Source organism: Ambystoma mexicanum, chromosome 1p, assembly GCF_040938575.1.
Source record: "Ambystoma mexicanum isolate Mex_15411 chromosome 1p, UKY_AmexF1_1, whole genome shotgun sequence".
NCBI classification, from domain to species: Eukaryota; Metazoa; Chordata; class Amphibia; order Caudata; family Ambystomatidae; genus Ambystoma; species Ambystoma mexicanum.
In genome coordinates, this window is record NC_090921.1 from 1424647158 (window position 1) to 1424664883 (window position 17726).

Consider the following 17726-nt stretch of genomic DNA (forward strand, 5'->3'; position numbering starts at 1 on the left):
GGTGTAAAGTTGATGAGGGAAGCTTTCTGGTCGTACCAATGTTTCACCAGCGCTTGTCCTGCCTTCAATTTATCACTAGCCAAGCCCATCAGAAGTACCATCCGTTTTCTGAACCCTAGCACATAATCAACTACGTTGGTAGTAACAGGGGGAGTGGGCATCTCCCATCCCTCTTTGACGATGGCTAAGGGTCCCCATACGGGATGACCGAACAGAAGTTCGAAGGGGCTGAAGCCAACACCCTCCTGTGGTACCTCTCGGTAGGCAAACAGTAAGCATGGTAAAAGAAGATCCCATTTTCTTCTCTGAGGTTCCTCCAGAGCCCCAATCATGCTCTTTAACGTTCTGTTGAAACGTTCCACCAGACCATTGGTCTGGGGGTGGTATGCAGAAGAGAACTTGTAGGTGACCCCACATTCTTTCCACATAGCCTGCATATACTTCGACATAAAGTTGCTGCCACGATCCAACACAACTTCTTTAGGGAAGCCAACCCTAGTAAATATGCCAAGTAAAGCTTTTGCAACTGACTTGGCAGTTACAGTTTTCAATGGGATGGCCTCAGGATATCTGGTTGCATGGTCGACCAGCACCAGGATAAACCTATTGCCCGAGGATGTTTGCGGGTCAAGGGGACCAACGATGTCGATCCCTACCCTTTCAAATGGTACCCCCACAACTGGGAGCGGTACCAACGGAGCTTGGATTGTCGCGCCAACCTTACCAGACAACTGGCAGGAGGCACAACTCCTGCAGTGACTTTCTACTTGCACCCCCATCTTGGGCCAGTAGAAGTGCATGGATAACCTTTGCTTGGTCCTCTTCATACCAAGGTGACCAGCAAGGGGAACTTCATGCGCCAACTGCAGGAGGAAGGCCCTAACAGCAAGGGGAACCACTAACCTCCTATGGTCTCCTTCTGTAGACTCTGTGGGCTCACTATACAGGAGTCCACCTTCCCAATAAATCCTATGCGTCCCAGGAGGTTCACCCTCAAGCTGGGAGCAGGCCTGTCTCCTTAGGCCTTCCAGAGATGGGCACTCACGTTGGCCTTTACTGAATTCGTCCCTATCAGGACCTCCTTCAACTAACAAGTCTTTTAGTTCAGGATGATCGTTGGGGTCAAATACTTCAGGCATCACCACCTCCTCGTCAGGCCCGGGCGATTGACCAACCTCCTCCACCGCGGTGGTAGGCGAGCTCGGGGGAATATTCTCTTTCCCTCGTCTTGACTTGTCGACTCCTTTCGCCTTGGGTTTCCCCTTCGGCTGGGGCAGCGTATTGGTCTTGGCCAATGCTGCCCGTGCTTGAGACCGTGTGTAGGGTCTTTTGGCAGTGTCTCCTACGAGCCCTAAAGCTCTGAGATCATTACCTAACAAGACCTTTCCCGGGACGTTTCTCTGAATGCTCACTGGAATCCTGACTGCTGTACCATTTAAAGTAAGATTTACAGGTATTACTGGGAACATACGGAGTGGGCCGTCAGCCAACGCAACTTAGTGGGCATCAGAGTAGCTCTGGCAACTTCCTCTGAGTCTACCAAGGTAGAATCCACTACAGTGCGACTGCACCCACTATCCCTAAGAGATGGAGTATCTACTCCATTGATCAGCACACTGTCTTTAAAGTAGTGCTTGGTATTATCCGGAATTCTAGCATAAGCCTCTGCGACTTTAGGCTCCCAGGAACCCAGGGAAACTAAAACTACCTCAGCCTCTATCCCGCTGGGAAATGAGTCTGAGGAGAAGGATGCTCCTGTAATCTCTTCTTCCTCGTAGGAGGAGAAGGCCAGATTAGCGGAGTGGACCCTCAAAGGTCTAACCTTACACCGGGGATCCCCCTTCACGTGGTCAGTTGCTCCACAAGCAAAACAAGATCCATTGGGTCTGTTTACATAGGGAGGCTTATTGTAACCAGAGTTCTGTTTCGGAGGCTGACCTCCACTACCCTGTGAGTTCTCTTGTGTCTTACCCTTATTTTTCTTTTTGTGGCCCTTATGAGAAGAAGATTTATCAGATTCTCCACCCTCCTTATCTTTGGACTTTTTCCCTTCCTCCTGCTTACCAGGATGAGTTTTGTCCTTATGGGACACTCGATGTGACACCCATAAGTCGGCTGCAATGGCCAGCTTCTTAGGATCTATCTCCTTCGAATCGGCCAAATGCTGCTTAAGCTCCGGGGAAGGAGATGCAAAAATGTGTTCCAGCATGACAAGATTTATCATGCCTTCGAAGGTAGAAACCTTATAACCTTCGACCCAGCCAGTTAAGTTTTTCAAGGACTCAGTGACATAAGATACCCAAGTACCACCTTCCTTTTTCTTATACTCTCTGAAACGTTTCAAATATTGGGCCGGAGTCTTCCCAAACTTTAGAATGAGAGTTTGCTTTAACATTGCAAAATCAGCTCGCTCAGCCTTCGACATTTCCATAATGGCACTACAGCCAGAATAGGGCAGTCTACTGAGGAACCAGGCAATCTTATCAGCATTGTCAGCTTGTTGAACTTCGCATGCATACTCAAACGCATTCAGCCAGTCCATAATGTCATTCCTTTCCTCATACACACTGAGCAGATCTTTCGGAAACCGTGGATGAGAGGAGGCCCCAGACCCATGTCCAGGACCCTTGGACCCATTTGCAACCTGAAGCTTAGCCAGTTCCAACTGGTGATCCCTGTCTTTTTGTTTTTCTGCCTGTTCGATTTTTAGTTTGGCTATGCTGAATTCAAGCTCCTGCTGCCTAAACCGCAGCTCTTGCTTCTTGAATTCAAGCATAGCCTCCCCATCAGCACTGGCAGAGGAAACATTAGACATCTCGTCCTCCCTGTCCTTGTGGTCGCGATGGATCAGTGCAGCGGCAGAACCGTCGGTTCTACCAGTGAGAGCAGCCCCACCTCCTTCCGCACTGTCCTCAGAAGTTATAGCGTCAAGCTGCGCTTCTTGCCACGCAACGATTCTTTGGATCATTTCCAATTTCGTGCCTTGAGAGGAAACACCTCTCTCCGCACACATCTTTTTCAATGTTTCTGATTTGGAAGCATTTAAAGTTAACAAGGTATTTGTTTCCATACTGTTAGATAGGACTATGGCCTTTTTAAAGTTATACTACAACAATTCACTACGTGTCCTGGTTGGAATAACCTGAAATGCCTTAGTTTGTGCGCAACACTGGATACCTTCAGTCGTATCCCACCGCTGTACACCAATTTGTTAAGACGGATTTCTGAACTCTGTCCTGGTGGCGCAGAAGTTCAGAAGGCCAACGTAATTACATGGAACAGGGTAACCTCTGGACGAGCCAGACCAATCAAGGTAGCGATTGCGGCGGTCAAGACTAGGTCTCAAGAGGGGTGAGGGTGACTGAAAGCCTGCAATGAGCACACAAAGCAAGAACACTTACAAACTACTCCAAACAGGTGTTATATTAAAAATATATACACATTTATTCCAAGGCCTTTAAAACAATGACCGTAGCGAGAAAATCACAATATAACAATAGTAAACCAACACATACCATACCAATACAATATATATACAAATACAACAAGTCTCAAGCGTTAGATGCACGAAATGTGTAGTCCACCTAAAAGGGAAGGAAAACAGGCAGTGCGAAATAATGCTTAGACCCAGTCCGCCTTCAGAGGCACCTAACTAGATGGAAGTCCGAGCCCTGCGGAGAGTGGAGCCTTGTGCTCAAAAGTACCTGCACACGCTGGTGCCAACGGGCAAAAGGAGAAGCTCTTCGAGGGAAATCAGGCAGTTCAGATTAGTGCACAAAAGAAGAAGAACAAGTTCCTTGACTCAAGCGCAGCCTCCACAGTGGGCAGAAGCAGAGCCCGAGTACGGAAAAGGGTGCTGTTTTGACACAGCGGGGAAAAGCAATGGGCTCCTGCAGGAGGGCGACCAGATCCTAGCTATGCTACTCACCGGTCCCCGATGCAAGCAGACCCAGGCTTCTCCGCGTCAGTTTCAGTAGCTGGCAGGTTCAGAAGAGCAGGGAACGCCTCGTCGTCGTGTTGAGTAAAAAGACGTCCCAATCGAAGAAACCTGCACAGTTTGTTACCACAGCAGGGCAACGGAGCGGCCGTGTGTATCTGAGCCAAATGTACACTACTCACTTCAGACCTGGGAATGCCAAGTGTACGAAGCGTGTGAGAGTGACAAGGACTCGAAATACTACACAACCTGGCGGCGGTTACAGAGCAAGACTCCCGTGTAAGCTGGTCAGTCTACTGGATGGCCCAGAGACGCTTCCGAAGGCTTACTGGCAGGAGATGGTGAAGATGCCGAGAATAGCTGTTCCCGCTATTCCAAGGGTCGAAGTACCAGTACAGGCCTTCTGGTTCGATCAAAGGTGAAAAGGGTTTCACAAGGCGACAGCAGTGCAGAGGAGAAGTCCTTCAGCGGGTCACCAGCGATTCCTCGGTCCAGCCTCGTGGTTGCAGGATACTTGGCTCCTGTATTCCTTCGTTTGTGAGAACTCAGGAGATCGACATGGTAGTGGTGTTTCCAGCCCCCTCTTATCCACGGTTCCCTTTGCGCCAAAACGGAGGGGACCCAATGGGAGATCCGCTCATCAACACTCACACCATTCGTGGACCAATCACGGACCACGCTGGTCCCAGGCATTCACACCACCCTAGACTCTCTGGCACCCAGGATGTGTATTGGGACCAGACATCCCAGCCCATATCCTGGAGGCACACACAAGACATGTAGAAGCCCGCGAAAGCATCCGTGTTTCGCGGGAATGTACATGCCCAAATAAGGAAGGCCCCGGGTCGGCTCGACCTGGGGATGGTGAAGGGAGCAAGACGGTAAGCGGACAGGACAAAGGAGCCTTGTGGTCTGGCCATTCTGGGAGCCAGGCCACCATTTTGGGTAAAGCGCGAGAAACGCGCTTAGAACGCCAAAAGGAGCTCAAAACACAAGAAACGATCTCTGCCACCATTCCCGTCCCTGAATCACTTGCACCGATCAGATACAATCCTAAACGAGTATCTAGGGCCTGTAGAAGGCTAGAGACCCAAGAGAGCTGTAACTTAGCTTACAGTGCCCTCTTGTGTCATGTTGCACGAAAGCCGCAACATGATAAAAGAAACTACGGGAAACAGCGTTCCCCGGTACTGACTGTCTTAAGGGCATGTCAGTTTCCCCGTAAGAAAGGAGCGAAAGCCCAGAGGAGTGCGGCAGAAGGCTGCACTTCTCTGGCAAAGTCAAGAACAAGGTGAAAAACAACAGCAAAAAGTTTAGGGGTTGCCACATGGAAGGAAAATTACCTACAATTACGAAATCTTTCCTAACAGTCTGCAACTTCTATGCTCCCTTGCCATTGGCTATACCATATCCAGTTTCTGGGAAATGTATGCCAAAAACATATGGAGAGCCAATTGTTGCATATCCCTGATCTATTCATTCCAACTGTGGGAACGTGTTTGTTTCTTAGGTGCATGTCAGTAATCCCACTCACTTTCCCCACATTAGACCTGTGTCACCGGGCCTATATTTGTGGGGTGCTGGTGGTGTGTTCATCAATGCCCAGTGTCATGAATTAGGGCGAGTCATAGATTGCTTTCTGGGGTGAGGACGCCACCACAGACTGATTCTTCTGGTGTTTATCCTGTTCCGGGAGTTTCTGCTTGAGATGCCACCACTTCCGGAACTTGCTGTTGCATTAATCAACACACATTGAGGTAGAAAGAGACTGTCAGCTGTAGGAACCTCAGACTGCATGGGCAGCCAGAACTGACTTCTGCCGGTTGTGTAGATTGCCTCAGCGTGCCATTGGAAGCTAGACTGGTGGCTCCCTTTAGGCACAGGGTCTGATTTACAACGTGTTTTCAATGGGACTTTGCCATGTAAACAAGCTTTGGTAAATGAAGCCCAAAGACTTTATAGGGTAGCTGGAACATGCCGGAAGGAAAGCTACAAATAACACTCATCTTTTTAGGGTCACAGCATGGGTGACATACCTAGAGTACACCTGCATAGGCTCTTCCAGGGCCAGGATATAGCTCGTTGTTAGGCTGCAGCAGGAACTCTCTTCAGATGTGCACCGACAGGTTGGCCGTGTGGCAGGGTTTCCACATAGATGGATGTGATTGAGTGCAGACGCTGAGGAAGGGAAGGATTATGGGTTCTCAGAATCTTTTCCGAGCTTTGGAGCTCCAGAGTTGGGTAATTCCAGCAGAGGAACATAGCAGGTGCGCGCATAGGACACCGTGTGAGGATTGAGCAGGAACCATTTTGATTTTAGACATACTGGCACGTGAGTCGTCGAAAAGTGTAAACATGTATCTGGACGTTCCCCCATTAAAAATATGTTGTTTATTTCCTTATATTGTTGTTTCTAATTAACTTGGTGGAGCTGATGTTATAAAGTGTCCGTTATGCTGTATGGCAGTCATTAACGTGTAAATGTCATACCCCAATTAAATTAATCATGTCACCAGAGAAACGGGAGACAGGTAGGAAGGGGGCTCTCCGGTTAGGCATCCAGAAATTCTCAACATGCATTTAATATGTTTCTAAGAGGGGTGGGGGAAAAGGCTACTATAACCCCCAGTAACTTGGAGTATATTGATTTTCAACTATGTCTTGCACCTGAGAATCGAAAAGTTGTCTCGGTAAGATAGCTCAGGGCAACGAGCTCGCCTTGGAAGCAAGACAACAGGGAGCACCACAGGTTCAATCCGCAGGTCCTCACTTAGTTAGAAACCTCTGGGTATTAAGCGCGTTATAAATAACCTATCATATCATAATCCCTGCAGAGTATGGCTACAGAGCACATCATCATCACAGTTCACTAAGGCCAGAAGTGCAGACCTACCGCTCATGCACATTAAGTCTACAGTTCCCTAACTTAAGGAAGATAATAGGCAACTACACCTTTAGATCACATGACAGTGGCCTCTCTCTTAATTAAGCTGCGTAACCACTGACCAGCAACAAAGTAGTAAACCTGTGCAGAAAGATAGAACCTTTCCTTGCATATTTAGGGACTCATTACAAGTTCGGCGGTTTTAGATGTGTGAATATCGGCAAACTGAATTACATTTACCGCCTGTAGTGACAATAATTTACTGTCTTATTAGGGCCTCATTCCGAGTATGGCGGTCTGGAAATAAGGGTGCCGGTCAGTGGTAGAAGTGTACGAAAAGAAGTAGTGGAACTATGTTCCCTACTGGCCTGTACCGCTCCCCACAAACCCCATCGCTGTGCCCCCTCCCATGCACAATACAAACCCCAAAACACATGTACCTGCTGTTTAAGGGCACGTCCAGTGGAGTGCACTAAAAGTGCAAGTTTCACCTTCTTCCTACACTTTTATTTTAAAACTAAACCGTTCTGCTCTGGCTCACTTCGACCACTGGACTGCCATACTACAACAATGCTGGTAGGGGCCACAGATCCCCCATCAGGCCTGAACTGATGGGTTTTTCAGGCCCCTACCGGCATGGTTGTCACGGAAGCACTCCATGGAATGGGGAGTAACCGGTTGTCACAGGGTTGCCAGAAACCCGGCTGCAGGTTTTTCAGCAACCCCGTAATGGATACCTACTCTAATAGCAAAGGACTCCACTGTGGTGCAATGCAGTACAACAGGCTGCATTCTGCTGGTTTTAAAGTCACGCGAGGCCCTGAGAAAATCGCTACATAAACATGCTCGAATCCTAAACAATGAACACAATCCTAACCTTGGGCTCACGCGCATGAACATCACAATGCACTGGTGCCAGAACCCCCCCCCCCTCCAAACTCACACACACACACACAACAAACCTGAGGTTCAAGCACCTGGAGCCCCGAGTCCATCTGCCAAGCCAGAAAAGCACCCAGAGGGGCAGAGCGCAATCAGGATCCCACCGCCCCCGACCGCAGATCACTGATACCAAGAAAAGAAGTTGCGCAGATCAGGTTCTGACGAAAAGGGAACAGAAAGAGGAAGTGGTCTGCCGAAAATAATGCCCGGCACGCCATTCCCCAAAGATTAACTGCTATGGGTTATTAGTTCAGAACTTTAAGTTTGAACTGCCAACGTTTGGATGCATACCATTGAAAGTAGAAATGTGAAATACTGTCATTTTAGTCGAAATTTAGTTTGAAAATGTAAGTTTGAAAGCATTCTTTTTCGGTTGGTTATGATTGGTTGTGTTTAAACTGAATTGTCCTTTGCTGGTCTCCTGACATAGCATGTGCCACGGCCCTATTCGCCTCATGTACACATGCCTCACGCTTTAGTCATTCATTTTCTTTGAAACATTGTAATGGGGCGACAACACTGGCTCCGTCCCATGCCACTCTTCTGACCCATGCATCTCTACCCATAAGCCCCACCCCCTTTAAGCCTCTGTTTTACGGTGTTAATGGAGGGAACTGTTACTCCCCAGCAACCACCTGGCTCGTTCCTATTTATTTTTGTAAGTTGCTTCTTTTTTTAATTTTGACAAACTTTTTTTGAAATTAATTTCGAACTTTAATTTTTTAACGTTTTGTTTTTATCAAACAATTATTTTCGAACTTAAATCTTTCAAACCTTTGTCTTGAATTTAGCACCAGATACGAGACAGTGTGAGCTGTAGAGCTGTAGCAATGAAATCCACAAATACAGGTAGCCAAGTAACACTTATACTCAAGGTTTTTGTTATAAACAATCATTTATTTATTTAACATCAGTTTTAAATAAGCATTTTATAAAAAGGGCAATATATGTAACAATCAAATATACTTTAAAATACTTTTCAAGAATCAACACGAAGCTAGTAGATACTCTTTAGAGATGCTTCTTACACACTTCCTTCACATGAGGGACTTCACTAAGAAAGTAATGGCATTTATATGTCACTAGTAAACTTTGTAGATTCTGAGGTTTGTATAAAGGAAAGGTTAAGGGAAGGAAAAAGGTTAAACAGGTTCTCAGAGCATGTGAACACTGAAATCTTCCAATGAAGTCTAGATAACAACCTTTTCCAGCAATAATAGTTAAAAACCAAGTTGTCACCTATGAGGGCAGTAAGTATCAAAGTCAAATGGACTGGAAGAGTCTGCAGGGAGCCAGGACAGCCAAAGTCAATTGGAGCACAGTCTATGGAGCTGAGGCACTTCTTAGATGACAAAGTCTTGAACAAAGTCACTGTAGGGTCACAAGCTGTTACACTTGTGGAGGGTGGAGCGGAGATCAACTCTAGAAAAGTAGCTAGTGCAAGTCTCAACTGAGAAGAGCAAAGCTAAAGACACTCAGGTGAGTACCCCAAGTCAGAACAGTACCTTTGGTTAGAAGAAGAGTGGTCCGGCTGGCTTCTGTCTGGTTGCAGCAATGCAGATCCCGGGTTCCTGGGCTTCAGTCATGGGGTCAAGAGGGAGGACGTCTGGAGGACTCCTGTCGCAGCAATTCAGAGGTCGGCAGTAGCTACGGGCTCTTTTTCAGGTCAGCAGCACTTTGCGGTTTCAGCACTTGGTAAACAGCACCACCGCGGATCCTGGCCACCGGTTAGGCTTCCTTCACTCCTTGAGTCCTGAACTCTGGTGCGGGGTCTCAAGCTCTGCTCGTCCTGCTTCTGGAGAGTGCTGGGTAGAGTACTGGAGCTTCTGGCCGGATCACAGATGTTGTACTCGACTACGGATTTCTCGAACCCTGGCACTTGGTTCCTGCGGCAGCAAAGAAGTACAGCCAGTCAGGGAAGATGGTCCAGTGAAGTTTGTCTCAGGGTTAGTTGGTTCCATTGACCCAAGGGAAGAAGTTGTCCCTTCCGAAGCTTCTCTTGTCGATTAGAAAAAGGAGTTTCAGCACAGCAGCAGGGCTTCACCGGCCAATTCAAAGGTCCAGGAGTATGCAGCAAGCTTTGTTCATGGTTTCTCCATTGGGTTATTGTTCCCAGTGGTTGACTGTCTTCAGTCCCAAAACCCTCACCTTTTAAGCAGGTTTCTCCCATTCATGCACAGCCTAGCTGTCAATCAAACAGCAGGCTGGCTGTCCTACAATGACAGCCAACTAGCCAATCAGGACTGGATGCATTCAGGCATTCCTAAAGACAACGGACAGGGGAGTTTTGGGGAACCTCCCTCACTTCCTGCCCTTCCAGACACACTGGAGCCTGAGGTGGTTTTCAGTACTGAAGCCCGCCAAAGGCAAAATAAACAAAGGGCTCAAACCTGGCTTTTTTTTGGTGCTGAGTAAAACCCAAGAAAGACCCCACAAACAGAAAATGGTGAAAAAAGAACGCCAGGACAATTTTGACAAAATGGTCACCCATGGGCGCTATACTGCAGCTGAGGGTTCAGCCTGCGGTAGAAAAGCACAATGGTAGGAAAACGAAACCACTGCCACCAGCCATTTAAAGTAGTGAGGGTAACATATACAATGTTACATGTAAGGGAGAGGAATTAAACACTGAAATGAAAAGTCTCCCTAACACTGCCACAAGCCACATAAGGGAGAGTGCATGGTCTGACAGGCCCCAGCAGCCAGACGATGGAAGATGCAGGTGCAGACAACAGGTGTATGTAAAGGGCTCAAGTCGAGGGTCCAGGCGGGTGGACGGAGTGCCCACACTTTTTTCAGAGTGCACCTTGATTTGCTCATTTCTGGTGACTCCACATTCAATTAGTATGTTAATTAGACCCCCCCCCACTTTTTGTTTAGGACTTGACCCCTATGTATGTATGTATATGTGTGTGTGTTTGTGTATGTGGTAGCATGGAGTGTGTTATGTGTGTGGTAGGGAAGGGGAGCGGGAGGGAGGGTGAGTGAAAGAAGGTTTGGGTTGAAACACCCCAATTAAAAGTAAATCCTGTTTTCCTGGAGAAGATGGGGACAGGTAGCCGGTGGGTGTGGACTCCCAAAATAACAATTTTCCTGCCTGTTTCCACTGCATTGTCATCGCCTTACCGCACTGACATACTACAGATTTGGCAGTGAGGTGGAGATTTTTTCTCCAGCAAAAAGCTGGAGGTCAATCCACCGTCTTACTACAAAAAATCAGGACAATTGGTGGAATTACTGCCGGTGGTAATTCCATCAAAATCCACATGGATTTCTTAACACTCCAAAAAATGGGCACTTTCCCCACCTACCGCCACTTGTAATCCGGCGGCGGAAAATACACCGGACCAACTGTTGGGAACAGTTATTCCGTTTGGAAGTATTCCTGCAGATTTACCAGCAGAATACTGCCAAACTTGAAGTTAGGCCCAAGTCTAAATGTGACCCTGCGTAACCTTGGGACATTTTACAAATCAGAAAACAAAAACCAAAATTAAAAACCAATACCTCAATTCAAATCCACCACACAAAGAAAAAAATCCAGAATACCAAATGAACAATTTAACTGCCGTTACAGCAATGATTTCCTCTGGGAATTCCAATCTCTGAGAGAAACTTCACAGTAAAGACTGGAAAGGAACAAAGCAGTGTATTCAAAAACATACACAAGTTGAGGAGCAAGCCACAAAAAGTTCAGAGGTGAGGATGGCAGTCGATGTGCAGGAACCTGTACCCTGTATACCCTTGATTACAGGTTACTGCTGAAGATCAGTTGTAAAGACAAATTACGCCTTAGCTTTCATTGCAGTTTAGCCTTTAGGTTTCCATCACTCATGAGCACATGAAATCTGTGCACTCCCTGGCAGATCATGGCACTCCTGCTAGATCATCTACTTCTGGACGATCATCGGTTTGGATTTAGTGTCTTCTGCATGCATCATGTTCATTTTTAAGATCCAGCAATTGCACCTTAAAATGAAGTGCCCTTTATTCCAGTTCCACTTCTTCGACCTTTAGAGGCAGGGCCATTCGTCCTGAGCCCCACCTTGACGGCTAAATGGGCTGCACTGTTGCACATGTGAATATGCATAGAATGCCCTCATGCTCATGAAGATGTTTTTCGACATGCCATTGGCCTCATTACAAGTCCGGCGGTAACCCTGCCGGTGGTGCCGGCGGGTTGCCAATGGACTTGCAATATTTACCAGCGCCTGGCTTGCCAGAATAACCACGGGATTACAAACCCGGCGCTCCGGGAATGCAGGTGCCGGTAAATGTTAATCCTCATTCCCATTTCAGTCCCATAGGACTCAATGGGAATCGGGACCACAGAAGCCATGGTGCCGGTGCGTCTGTGAAACTCTGCAGGCGGGTGCCGTTCCGCCTGCCAGGTCTGGGAGTGGCGGGCAGGACGGCACCCGTTCACAGACTCATATTGTGCCAGTCCGGTAACAACAGTGCCGGTAGGGTTACTGGCACCGTAGTTATCGGACCGGCCCACTTGTAATAAGGCCAATTATCTTATAACACTAGTGGGACAGAAGGAAGCACGATATGACCATTGGTAAAATTTGCAGTGGGAAGCACGATGCACAGGTACCTAAGGTGGAGATTGACCTAAGCATGGCTTACTTGCTGCAATTGGCTTTGGGAGTATGGATAGAGTATGGAGAGAGTGATGGGAGAAATTGGCGAAATCCAACCGTGCCAATGTCTTAAAAATAGATGACACCCATAACCCACCAAAGAATCAATGACATAAACACTGCAGTATGGTGCCTGTCCATAGGCTATCCCCATTCTCCACCAGGTCTCAATTATATAGATCACAGTGTACTGATGCCTAGAACATAAACCCATTCATCTAAGACTCTGAAGGCGCCGCCATGGCCCTACATGAGCAGCGCCATTAGGGGCTGCCTCATGGGCCATGGCGGGCCCCTTGATTGCTGTAACAAACTTCTCTGGGGACAATGGGAAGCGGCCCGGTGAGGTGAGGGTGTCCTTACCTACATCCGGTGGGCTACCCCCTAAAAAGGTGCTGAGCTGTGGCTGAATCCTCTTTCCCACCATCCGCACTGCAGTAGAAGATTGCCCACCCAAACCAACCCCAACTGCGTTTCTGAAAATTGGTGTGCGTAATTATACTATGGGTTATTTGCTTGTCGCATTTTTGGCGCTTTTGACAGGGACCTACCCAATGGATTATGGAAATGTTCAGACCATGATCAAAAAGCTGAACTTAATAAACTATGATTTTACTACCCGAGTTGTGGGTTGAGGGGTCCACTCGCATTCAATCGGCCAAGGAGGCGGGGACAGTGGCTCCCTCGGGTTGCCCATTGGGTAGAAATATAGTCCAGGCTCAGGCGTTGGACTATCCTGCTGGACATTGGATTCTAACCCTGGAACAGCTCAGACAGCTAGTAGACCAAACTGGCAGCTAGAGGGTCGGCAGGTCTACTAGGGTCAAGGTCATGGTAACCGATTATGGTTGATGTAAAAATATGTGGGTCCCCGTCGTCATCTCTGAGAATTTGTCTGTAATGAAGTGAGGCCTGTTTACCTTCAAATGATGTGGTACATTCTGTATAATACAATGTTTGTTTCATGAAGACATGGGCATTACGAGCGCGCCCCTATGGGCGGGAGCGCAAATCCTACATTTTACTGAGCATCTATTTAAAGAGCTGTACACCTCCAACACATGGGGTACTCCATGAATACTCCATATCCCATGTCTCTTTAACATCCCAATACATACGTGCCAATGCTTAAAGAAACCACATGCATAGCACACCTGAGGTTTAAGGCGGTAAACACCATCGTGAATACATCTTGAGTCTTCAACTTGCCAAATGAATGCACATTGGGCCTGGTAATTGACAGCAGCCTTAGACTGACCCCCTAAGTAAAACCAGTTGCCAATAATGTGTTTTAGTATTTACTGCATGATTACTGAATGCTAGCCTCAAGTCACACCGGTCAGAATATTTATCACACCAATCATTGCAGTGGACACATTTTGGCTGGACTAGTGAAGTGGTTCTTCACATAGATCCCACAGAAGGTATTGGTTATATTCCAAAGAGAGCAGAACCGTACCACTATCCTTATTTTTCACATCAGATGACAAGATCACAATCTCTACTACAATGCAGGCTGAATTGTACTCGTCCCAGAAAAGCAATACAAAATTGAAAATATGCATCAGAATGACACATTTAACCAAAAGGAGCATGTGATCAAGGGGGCATCAGCGCACAACCTCAAAATGTTGAGCGTCACACAGGCCCGAAATGGGGGGGTTGGAGGAGGTGTATACACCCACGAAAGCTGACAGCACACAGGTGTGTGAGGAGGAAGCAGGATGCAGGCCCGTGAAGGACTTGAAGATTATGGGCCTCTTTACGACCCTGGCGGACGCTGTTAGGTACCGGCACCGTTCATACCAGGCCGCCACATTACGAGTTTGCTCACGGGTGGCGGTATGCACGTCTGGTCTGGCCAGAAGTGCATACAGGCACCCGCGAGCAGACCCGGATGCTAACAACTGACCCGTCACTAACAGGTCCATTGTTAGCATCCTCCCCATTCTCAGTGAGCCCTATGCAGGCTCAAATAGGAATGGGGATGTACCGGGTCAGGGTCCCGAAAATGGGATTTACCGGGCCCGCAAATGTCAAAATGGGCCAGTAAATCCCATTTTTCGGGACCCGGACCCGAGTTTGGGGGTAGCCATGCCGCTAAAAACGGCATGGCTACCTCCAAACTCGTAATGAGGCCCAATGAGCACAAAGGGTCAGGGAGAGAGACAGTGTGCAGTCCTAGGGAGAGGGAGCAGCACAAAGGCTCAGAGGAGACAGCTGATAGTTACAAACACAGCAACAACATACTAGAGGCAAAACACAGGATCAGAGAGGTAACAATATTTCCCTGTGAGAACAGCAGTCCCACGATAAACAGGTGTCAATTCAAGGACAACAGACACTGAGTGCAGAGCGTTAAGAGAGAGGATTTTGTAAAGAATCTTTTGGAAGGCATCCAACATTTTTGAGGTTGCTCCTTTCTAACCCCAACCTATTGCACAATGCTCTGGATGGTATAACCTTGCACAGGATGCAGGTTGGTTCCTGTGTCAGTGGCCCCTCCCACTTAAAATGTTGCCAGGACTGATGGTAGGCGAGCAGCTTTATAAAACCCTGCAGTGATCACCATACCTCTCTAGTATCTGGCTCCTTGTTGAGCTGCCATTTGGTGGTGACTGAAAACACCAAAGGCTAGTGGTGGCATTGGTGATTAGGAGGTTCCAGGAACCCAGGGTATAACTTGGGCCAGGTTCGCTGATGCGTCTCCTTTGCTGTTTGGTGCTATGTGCCCTGCCCCCCTGCTGCCTTGATTGGTGCTGAAACTGTAAGTGAGAGCTGGGGTCATAAACCACTCTACTCCTGGCACCTGCTTCCAAACCTCCCCCATGCAGACAAGCACAGCGGGAACGGACCTTGTGCGCCGAAGTCACGCCAAATTCAAACCTGTCTAACTTTGTCCATGCTTCAGCCAGGTCTCAGGGGGCTGTTCCTTGGTCTAAACTTAAAAACTTCTCCAAGGTGGTCTATTTTCCGAGACACTGTATTGCAGCTTGCAACCCCGGCTACAATATTCCTGGCCTGCTTCTGGTTAATCGATTAACCTTTCCTAGCCCCCCCCCGCCTTCATTGTCTCATATTTTAAAATGCTTTTTACTCTATGTGCGCTCTTTGGCTGCACACAAAGCTCATTGTTATACTCTTTTAAATGATAATCTTCCAGATTTTGCTTGCATAACTGAAACTTGGTTCAGTGAGTCCTCTGGCCCTTATACGGCTCGGCTTCTTCCCTAGATTTTCAGTATCCTTCATCTGGGCCCTGCTGCTACGTTGCCCTATGTTGCATTTTAGTCATTAAAATTGAGGTACTTCTTTCTCGTTTTATTTTGTCCCCAACTTTATCCATTCATGTCCTGCTTGTTTATCATCCCCCTGATCCTGATAATGATTTCTGGCTCCTTCATAGAGTTAGTCATAGATCTCCAGGTTCGTTTTTCTAAACTTTAGGTACTTTGTGATTTTAATCTTAAACCGAATGACCCCTATGATCTACAAGCATGTCGATTAATTTCAGCTATGAATGACCTTGTTCTTCCTCAGTTGGTAATGGGTCCTATATCAAATGTATATTAAGTGTATGTTGAAGCACATGAAAAGGAGGCGGGATTAAGACCGGAAACAGGGGGCATGTCCACCTGTCAAAATTTAACAGGAGACAAAAGGGGGCTCCTCCTACTACTGACAAATACCCTGTTCTATGGAATTTCCTCCACTCCTGGAGGCAGGTCATTAACCACGTTTTAGCTCAATGCACCCTTCTCAGAGGAGAAATACCCATTTGCATATCAGCCTGGTCCCCCCCACAAGGGCAGTCCAGCACCAACATGCTAGGCAACTCTCTGCTGAACAAGAGTACCATCAGCATCCCCAGACACATGGTTAGGCCTTGTTGGGCCTCCTCAGTGAGGTCAAGCTGAGCCTCACTGAAGCACTGTAAGCAAGGGGTCCACGTCTAATTACCTTGGGGTACTAAGGATGAAACCCCAAGTTTTGCATAATTACAAAGGAGTGTGGAAGCCCCTCTGATAAGAACGAACATGGGATAAATACCCTGTTGTATGGAATGTCTTCCACTCAGGAGGGTCTACAACCAACCATGTATATGCTCACTGCACCCTTCACAGAGGAGAAATATCCATTTGTCTTTCAGTTTGGTCCCACCCACAAGGGCAGTCCAGCACTGAAATGCAAGGCAACTCTCCTCTGAACAAGAGAGCCATCAGCAACCACCAGACACGTGTTTCATCCTTGTTGGGCCTCCTCAGTGAGGTGAAGCTGAGCTCTCTAAAGCACAGTGAGCAAGGGGGAGAAATATCCATTTGATGGGTCATCTCAAAATATCATGCATGGAAAGTGTAAGAATATATGGACACACAGACTCTCAAATTGATAATCTATGACACAACCATGGCCATCCAAGGAAACCTATCACCTTATGTCTGCCACTGACATTTGGCTGAATTATCCATATGCCCAAGAATGTTTACCTGGCTCGGATTTGATTCCTGATTTACCTTTACCTTTAAAGTGCTGCGTGGAAGCAGTAACATGGTGTGTACCACTTTTGGTGAGATGATACAGAAAATGCCACTCTCATATTAAGTGGTACATATTGCTTTATTGTGACAGGAATCTTTATTTTAAACGCTGCCGTATTTCGTCGCATCTGGTAAGTTTAATATTGCTTTTAAGAATTATCACATGTAACTTTATTAGTGTGCTTAGCTGATTACGTGCTAGTACTTGTTTTATTTCTGCGCAGTTTGACTGCAACTTGACTGTTTCCCTACTCGTGCTGCCTGGGTAGTGGAACTACACTTCCCAGCAGCCTTGTAGCTTGCGGCTGCCTTATCAGTTTAAACCCGGCGCGAACGCGCCGGCGCGAAGGGGGCAAGCTGGTCTGTGCCGGTCTGGCCGGACTATAAAGTCCACTCTGAACTACCTCTATTTTCAAGAATCTTTATTTTAAACGCTGCCGTATTTCGTCACATTTGGTCATTTTAATATTGCTTTTAAGAATTATCACATGTAACTTTATTAGTGTGCTTAGCTGATTACGTGCTAGTACTTGTTTTATTTCTGCGCAGGTTGACTGCAACTTGACTGTTTCCCTACTCGTGCTGTCTGGGTAGTGGAACTACACTTCCCAGCAGCCTTGTAGTTTGCGGCTGCCTTATCAGTTTAAACCCGGTGCGAACGCGCTGGCGCGAAGGGGGCAAGCCGGTCTGTGCCGGTCTGGCCGGACTATAAAGTCCACTCTGAACTACCTCTATTTTCAAGAATCTTTATTTTAAACGCTGCCGCATTTCGTCGCATC

At 47.4% G+C, this 17726-nt stretch overlaps 1 long non-coding RNA gene across 1 annotated transcript in view; it reads right to left on the bottom strand.

Annotated features, from left to right (window-relative positions):
* The window catches only part of LOC138579393 (uncharacterized), a 52884-nt gene extending 45014 nt beyond the window's left edge, over positions 1-7870 (bottom strand). The window contains exon 1 of the long non-coding RNA XR_011304008.1: positions 7784-7870. This is a non-coding gene — a long non-coding RNA (uncharacterized lncRNA). The remainder of the gene's footprint in view (positions 1-7783) is intronic.
* Between the last annotated feature and the right edge of the window lie 9856 nt (positions 7871-17726).